At 39.5% G+C, this 7,039-nt stretch overlaps 1 non-coding gene across 1 annotated transcript; it reads left to right on the forward strand.

Moving 5' to 3' along the window:
* The first annotated feature begins 1,179 nt into the window (after positions 1-1,179).
* On the forward strand, positions 1,180-1,286 carry LOC146925624 (small nucleolar RNA R71). The gene has a single exon (XR_015009132.1). It is a non-coding gene; the product is annotated as a small nucleolar RNA R71 (small nucleolar RNA).
* The last annotated feature ends 5,753 nt before the right edge of the window (positions 1,287-7,039 follow it).

The raw sequence follows: 7,039 nt of genomic DNA on the forward strand, positions 1-7,039 counted from the left end.
TCGTTTAGAGTCATTAGCTTGACGGTTAGAAAGTGGTTTATCTATCCTATACCCAATCTTTCAGAAAGGGACAATGGCATCAAACTAACATTCTCTCCCAAATCACACATGGCTTTGTCTATAGTTTCAGATCCTATGACACAAGGTAGGGAAAAGCTTCCTAGATTCTTAAGTTTAGGTGACAATTTGTTTGGAAGTATTTCAATAATATTCATAAACTGCTCATCTAACTTGGACTCATCAAACCCTTGTGTTAATGGAATTTCATGCTCATGAGATGGTGAAACGAATGGCTTTTCATTCTCTCCTATGGCTTTCTCACTTTGAGGCTCATCACTCCCTATCTCTCCTTCATTGTTCTTAATTTTCACAACGGGGTCCTCTAATTGTTTACCATCCCTAAGAGTAATAGTACTTATATGGTTTTTGGGGTTGGTTTCGGTTTGGTCTAGGAGGACTTCGGAGGATTGTGAGGAAGTAGCCACCTGTTGGGGTACTTGAGAAGTCTGAGTCTCATGCATCTTACTGTGAGTAACTATGGAGTCTTCTGTTGATGTAAGTTTGGCAATAGAGTCCTTCAAAAATTCAGTTTGATTTTCAAACTCTTGGAGCTGCTCGGATTGATTTATACAAAAATTTTCTAAAAAAAGTTCCAAGCTGGAATTTTGAGGGACTCTTTGGTTGTTTGCATAACTGGGTGGTGTTGTTTGTTGTCCAAAAAGATTTTGAGGGGTTTGAAAAAAATTTTGGTTGTTTCTAAACCCTTGATTATATTGAGCATGGTTTACTTGCTCAGGACTTCTAACAACACTACCTAGTTCGCAATCAATGCCAAAATGGCCAAATACACCACAAATTTCACAAGAAGGAGATGCAGAAGAAGAAGAGATGACACTAACATTTATTTTTTCATTTTTTTGGGTTAATGCATCAATCTTAACGGCAAGGTGATCATAGTTAGAGACTTCATACATACCTGCCTCCTTTTTGGAGGGTGAAGAATTAGTGATGGCTCTCTCGTCGGTCCACTTGTAATGATTTTGAGCCATGTCTTCAATCAAGGCGTATGCTTCTGTGTAATTCTTGTTCATTAAAGCTCCACCTGCAGCTGCATCAACATAAATTTTTGTGGTATACAAAAGACCATTATAAAAAATGTGAATAATAAGTCAATTCTTTAAACCATGATGGGGACAAAGTCTAAGCATTTCTTTGAAACGCTCCCATGCATCGTAAAGAGATTCTCCATCTTTTTGAGTGAATTGTGTGATTTGAATCCTTAATTGGACGGTTTTAGCATAGGGAAAGAATCGGGCAAGAAAAACTTGGTTCATTTGTTGCCATGAAAAGATAGAACCAATTTCCAATGAATGAAACCAAGCACTAGCTCTACCCCCCTAAGGAGAAAGGAAAGAGGTGCAGCCTTACGGCCTCTTGGTTTGCATTCAAGGTTCCACTGAGTCTTAAAAAGGTTGAAATATGAAAATTCGGGTCCTCAGTGGGTGATCCGAAAAATTGATTTTGCTGCACTAAGTGAACAAGTGCAGGTTCTATTTCAAAATTGTCCTCAACCGTTGGGTACACAATAGCATCATATGACTCATTTGAAGATGGGATTGCATACTCTTTGAGAGAGCGTTCCTTAGTCATATCGTTATTATCTTCCCAAGAAGTTAAAGGAAAAAGAAGAAATAGAGAAAGAAAGAAATAAAATAAAAAAAAAAAGATAAAACAAAAGATTTTTTTTTTTTTAAAATAAAAGTAAAATAATAATAAAAGAGGAAATAATATATATATTATATATATATATATATGTTTTTTTTTTTGAAAGAAATATAAAAAGAAACACAATAAAATAAAATAGGATAAAATAACGGAAAAGATTTATTTTTTTTTGCAGAAAGAAAGATAAAATAAAATAAAATAACGAAAAAAGTTTTTTTTTTTTTTTCAGTCTAATCGTTAAAAAAAAGTTAATCAAATTGCAACAACTCCCCGGCAACGGCGCCAAAAACTTGATAGAGCCAAACCGCAAGCGCACGGCCTATCGAAGTAATAGTAGTAAGAAGAGTATCGTTCCGCTAGGGAGTTGTGAATTCAATTAGCTTTTAGAGAATGATTAGAAAAGAAGAAAGATTATGAAATAGGGGGTTAATTGCTGAAGATAAATAACAATAATAATAAAAGAGCCTTGGGATTATTGGTTTATCATAATAACAAACCCTTCACTAAACAAGACTTAAACATCTAATTTCATGGTTTACACCTTAATTTCTAAAGACCGGTTTCCCTTAGCCCCTCACCTTTCCGATGAAAGTCCGATGAGAGTTTACTTCTAGTAACCAAGCCTATTTCACTGACATGATTACTAGAAGATGCATAGAGGATTGAAACTACTCTTTGTCTCAATAATTGCAAAGACTATTTCACTGTTTTGCAATTATTGTCTAGATTCACTTGTTCCAACATCAAAGCTCCGCTCTCGCTTTATGAATTGATGTTTGGGATGATGGATTAACGATTATCAAACCCTCCGCTTTCGCTTCCACAGTTTGATAATTGTTAATCCACGTTAAGACGGTGAATCTAGATTAGAAATTAGGGTTACATAGAAATTAGGGTTTAAGCTTGGTTTGTTTAGGATTATGTCATTAGACTTACCAACAATCCCAAGACGAAGAAGTCTACTCACTAACGTTCATTGTAGACATGGGGGAAGAAGAGAGAAAACAGTAATATAAAAGAGCAATAATATAAAAGTGAACTTTTATTCCAAGAACAAAAGATGAATGTTTATGATGGAGTGCTACTCTATTTATAGCTTTACAATTGACTTAGAAACTAAGCTACTATAAGGGCAAAACAGTAAAGCTGCAACGGAGTAACTTGGGCTTGAAGAAAAGCAGCAAAAGTGGTCCTGGAGGGTGGCACGGCCGTGCCACATGTTGGCACGGGCCGTGCCAAGCTTCTGACTTGGTAGAGACATATTTTTGTCTCGTATCTTCGTATTCTTGTATTGTATTTGCTCCAGTCCTCTTTCTTTTGCTCCAAGACACCATCCACCATATATTCGTTCCTAAAATATAATAAAAGACAATTTAAAGTAAAATATTCTAAAAGGAGATAAAATGCAATAAAATCAAATCAAATCTTAAATAAAACTAAACTAAATAAAGCAATAAAATAGACTATCTATGACTCATCACTGGAGCAGTCACTTCTACTTTGCATCAGAAGCTCAAGTTCATGAGGAATGGTAAGATTGTCACGGTGCATGGTGAAGAAGCATATCTAGTTAGCCAAGTATCATCTTTCTCTTGTGTTGAAGCAGGGTCCGCTGAAGGGACGTCGTTTCAAGGCTTGACCGTTGAGGGTGCGGAACCCCGGAGGGCTGGTGCTAGCATGGCTTCACTGAAAGACGCTCAGAAGGCTGTTCAAGCAGGACAAGCTGCCGGCTGGGGCAAAGTGATTCAGATTTTGGAAAACAAGCGTAAAGAGGGCCTTGGATTCTCTCCAACCTCAGGCGTTTCAACAGGAACTTTCTACAGTGCTGGGTTCATCAACGCTATTACTGAAGATGCTGCTGGAAATAGTCACGTGCCTACATTTGTTATACCAGGAGGCACTGTGAGAAATTGGGAGGCCATTGATGTTCCTTTAGTCATGCATGCTTCCATGTAATGTGTCTTGTTGCTCATGTTTTTTGTTTTCAAAATAACAATCCTTTCGCTCTGCCCAAGGCGAAAGTGATATCATTGTAAGGGCATGTTTGTTTCGGCATTGCCGTTATCAATAAAAGTTGTCGTTTTTCTCACGACTCTTTGTTTTTTTACTTTTAGTGCCTTTTTCTTGGAAATAATGGTAATGCCAGAAAAAACCAAAACATCTGTATTTTTCTTATTAATTTCAAAAATCTGCATGAAGAACTTTTTCTAAAATCATCCCAATCATATTATGCAGATTGAACCATAATAAACCCGTTGAACACAGTGACCCTATGGTTCCTCCAAATTTTGAATTCCCTGTATATGAAGCTGAAGATGAGGATGAGGATGATGAAGAGATACCATATGAGATCACTCGACTGCTTGAGCAAGAAAGAAAAGCCATTCAGCCTCATCAGGAAGAGATTGAATTCGTCAACCTGGGTACTGAAGAGAACAAGCGAGAGATCAAGATTGGTGCCGCACTTGAGCCAGAAGTGAAAAAGACGATTATTCAGCTCCTCCATGATTATCCAGATGTCTTTGCGTGGTCCTATGAAGATATGCCGGGCTTAGATCCCAAGATTGTGGAACATCGGATACCGACAAGACCTGAATGTCCTCCTGTCAAACAGAAATTGAGAAGGTCTCGTCCAGACATGGCTCTTAAGATCAAGGCTGAAGTACAGAAGCAAATTGATGCGGGTTTCCTCATGACAGCTGAATATCCTGAGTGGATTGCCAACATTGTGCCAGTGCCAAAGAAAGATGGGAAAGTTCGAATGTGTGTTGATTACAGAGATCTGAACAAATCCAGTCCAAAAGATAACTTCCCATTGCCTCATATTGATGTGCTTGTTGACAGTACCGCTCAATCCAAAGTGTTCTCCTTTATGGATGGTTTCTCTGGTTATAATCAGATACGAATGTCTCCTGAAGATAGAGAAAAGACGTCCTTCATCACTCCGTGGGGAACGTTCTGTTACAAAGTGATGCCGTTCGGCTTGATAAACGCTGGTGCTACCTATCAAAGGGGTATGACCACTCTGTTTCATGATATGATTCACAAAGAGATTGAAGTATACGTTGATGATATGATTGTGAAGTCAAGTGATGAGGAGCAGCATGTTGTGTATTTGAAAAAGATGTTTGAAAGACTGAGAAAGTACAAGCTGCGGTTGAATCCTAACAAGTGTACATTTGGTGTAAGATCTGGAAAGTTGCTAGGCTTCATTGTCAGTCAAAGAGGCATTGAAGTTGATCCTGACAAAGTCCGAGCCATCAGAGAGATGCCAGCCCCTCAAACTGAGAAGCAAGTCAGAGGTTTCCTCGGGCGTCTGAACTATATTTCAAGATTTATATCTCACATGACTACTACCTGTGGACCAATTTTCAAATTGCTCAGAAAGAATCAGCCTGTTGTATGGAATGATGAATGCCAGGAAGCTTTTGATAGCATTAAAGAATACCTGTTGGAACCACCTATCCTTGTCCCACCAGTGGAAGGAAGGCCTTTGATTATGTATCTGTCAGTGTTAGATGATTCTGTGGGTTGTGTTCTCGGTCAGCAAGATGAGACTGGTAAGAAAGAGCATGCTATCCACTATCTGAGCAAGAAGTTCACCGACTGTGAGACTCGGTATACAATGCTTGAAAAGACTTGTTGTGCTTTAGCTTGGGCTGCCAAACGCCTGCGTCATTATATGGTGAATCATACAACTTGGTTAATATCCCGAATGGATCCAATCAAGTACATCTTTAAAAAGCCTGCTGTTACTGGAAAGATTGCGCGTTGGCAAATGTTGTTGTCTGAATATGATATTGTGTACAAAGCTCAGAAAGCAATCAAAGGAATTGTCCTTGCTGAGCATCTTGCTTGTCAACCTCTTGATGATTACCAGCCAATTAAATTTGATTTCCCTGATGAAGAGATTATGTATTTGAAAGCGAAGGACTGTGAAGAGCCACTGATCAATGAAGGGCCGGATCCCAATAGCAAATGGGGATTGGTGTTTGATGGTGCTGTTAATGCTTATGGTAAAGGAATTGGGGCCATCATTGTAACTCCGCAGGGGCACCACATTCCTTTCACCGCTCGAATAACCTTTGACTGCACAAACAACATAGCTGAATATGAAGCATGCATCTTGGGCATTGAAGAAGCCCTTGACCTGAGAATCAAGCACCTTGACATCTATGGAGATTCTGCACTTGTTATTAATCAGATAAAGGGTGAATGGGAGACTCATCATGAGAAGCTGATCCCTTACCGTGACTATGCAAGACGTCTGTTGACATACTTTACGAAGGTTGAGCTGCACCACATCCCTCGGGATGAAAACCAGATGGCTGACGCTCTTGCTACCTTGTCTTCCATGTTTCGTGTCAATCACTGGAATGATGTGCCCGTGATCAAGGTGCAGCGTCTTGATAGACCCGCTCATGTGTTTACTATTGAAAGTATGCCGGATCAAGCTGACGAAGATGTGAATGATGAAAAGCCTTGGTATTACAACATCAAACAATTTTTGCAGAGTCGTGAATATCCACCTGGTGCTTCCAACAGGGATAAAAAGACTTTGAGACGATGGGCTAGTAGATTCTTTCTGGACGGAGAAATCCTATACAAGAGGAACTATGACATGGTCTTGCTGAGATGTGTTGACAAACAAGAAGCTGAGAAATTGATGCATGATGTACATGATGGTACCTTTGGGACCCATGCTTCGGGCCACACTATGTCGAGGAAGCTGTTAAGAGCCGGCTATTACTGGATAACCATGGAGCGTGACTGCCACAAACATGCTAAAAGATGCCACAAGTGTCAAATTTATGCTGACAAGATCCATGTGCCTCCACATGCTCTCAATGTTATATCTTCCCCATGGCCTTTCTCTATGTGGGGCATTGACATGATCGGAAGAATTGAACCGAAGGCTTCCAATGGACATCGTTTCATCCTAGTGGCAATTGACTACTTCACCAAGTGGGTCGAAGCTGCCTCCTATGCCAATGTGACCAAGCAAGTGGTTGTCAAGTTTATCAAGAATAACATCATTTGTCGATACGGTGTTCCCAACAAAATCATCACTGACAATGGTTCCAATCTGAACAATAGTATGATGCAAGCTTTATGTGAAGAATTCAAGATTGAACATCACAACTCTTCTCCTTATAGACCTCAGATGAATGGTGCAGTTGAGGCCGCTAACAAGAACATCAAGAAGATTGTTCAGAAGATGGTCACTACTTACAAAGATTGGCATGAGATGCTACCGTTTGCCTTGCATGGTTACCGAACTACAGTGCGCAGCTCAACCGGAGCAACTCCTTTT

This window comes from Medicago sativa, chromosome 4 (assembly GCF_051527215.1).
Source record: "Medicago sativa cultivar Bolivia chromosome 4, Bolivia_mono, whole genome shotgun sequence".
NCBI classification, from domain to species: Eukaryota; Viridiplantae; Streptophyta; class Magnoliopsida; order Fabales; family Fabaceae; genus Medicago; species Medicago sativa.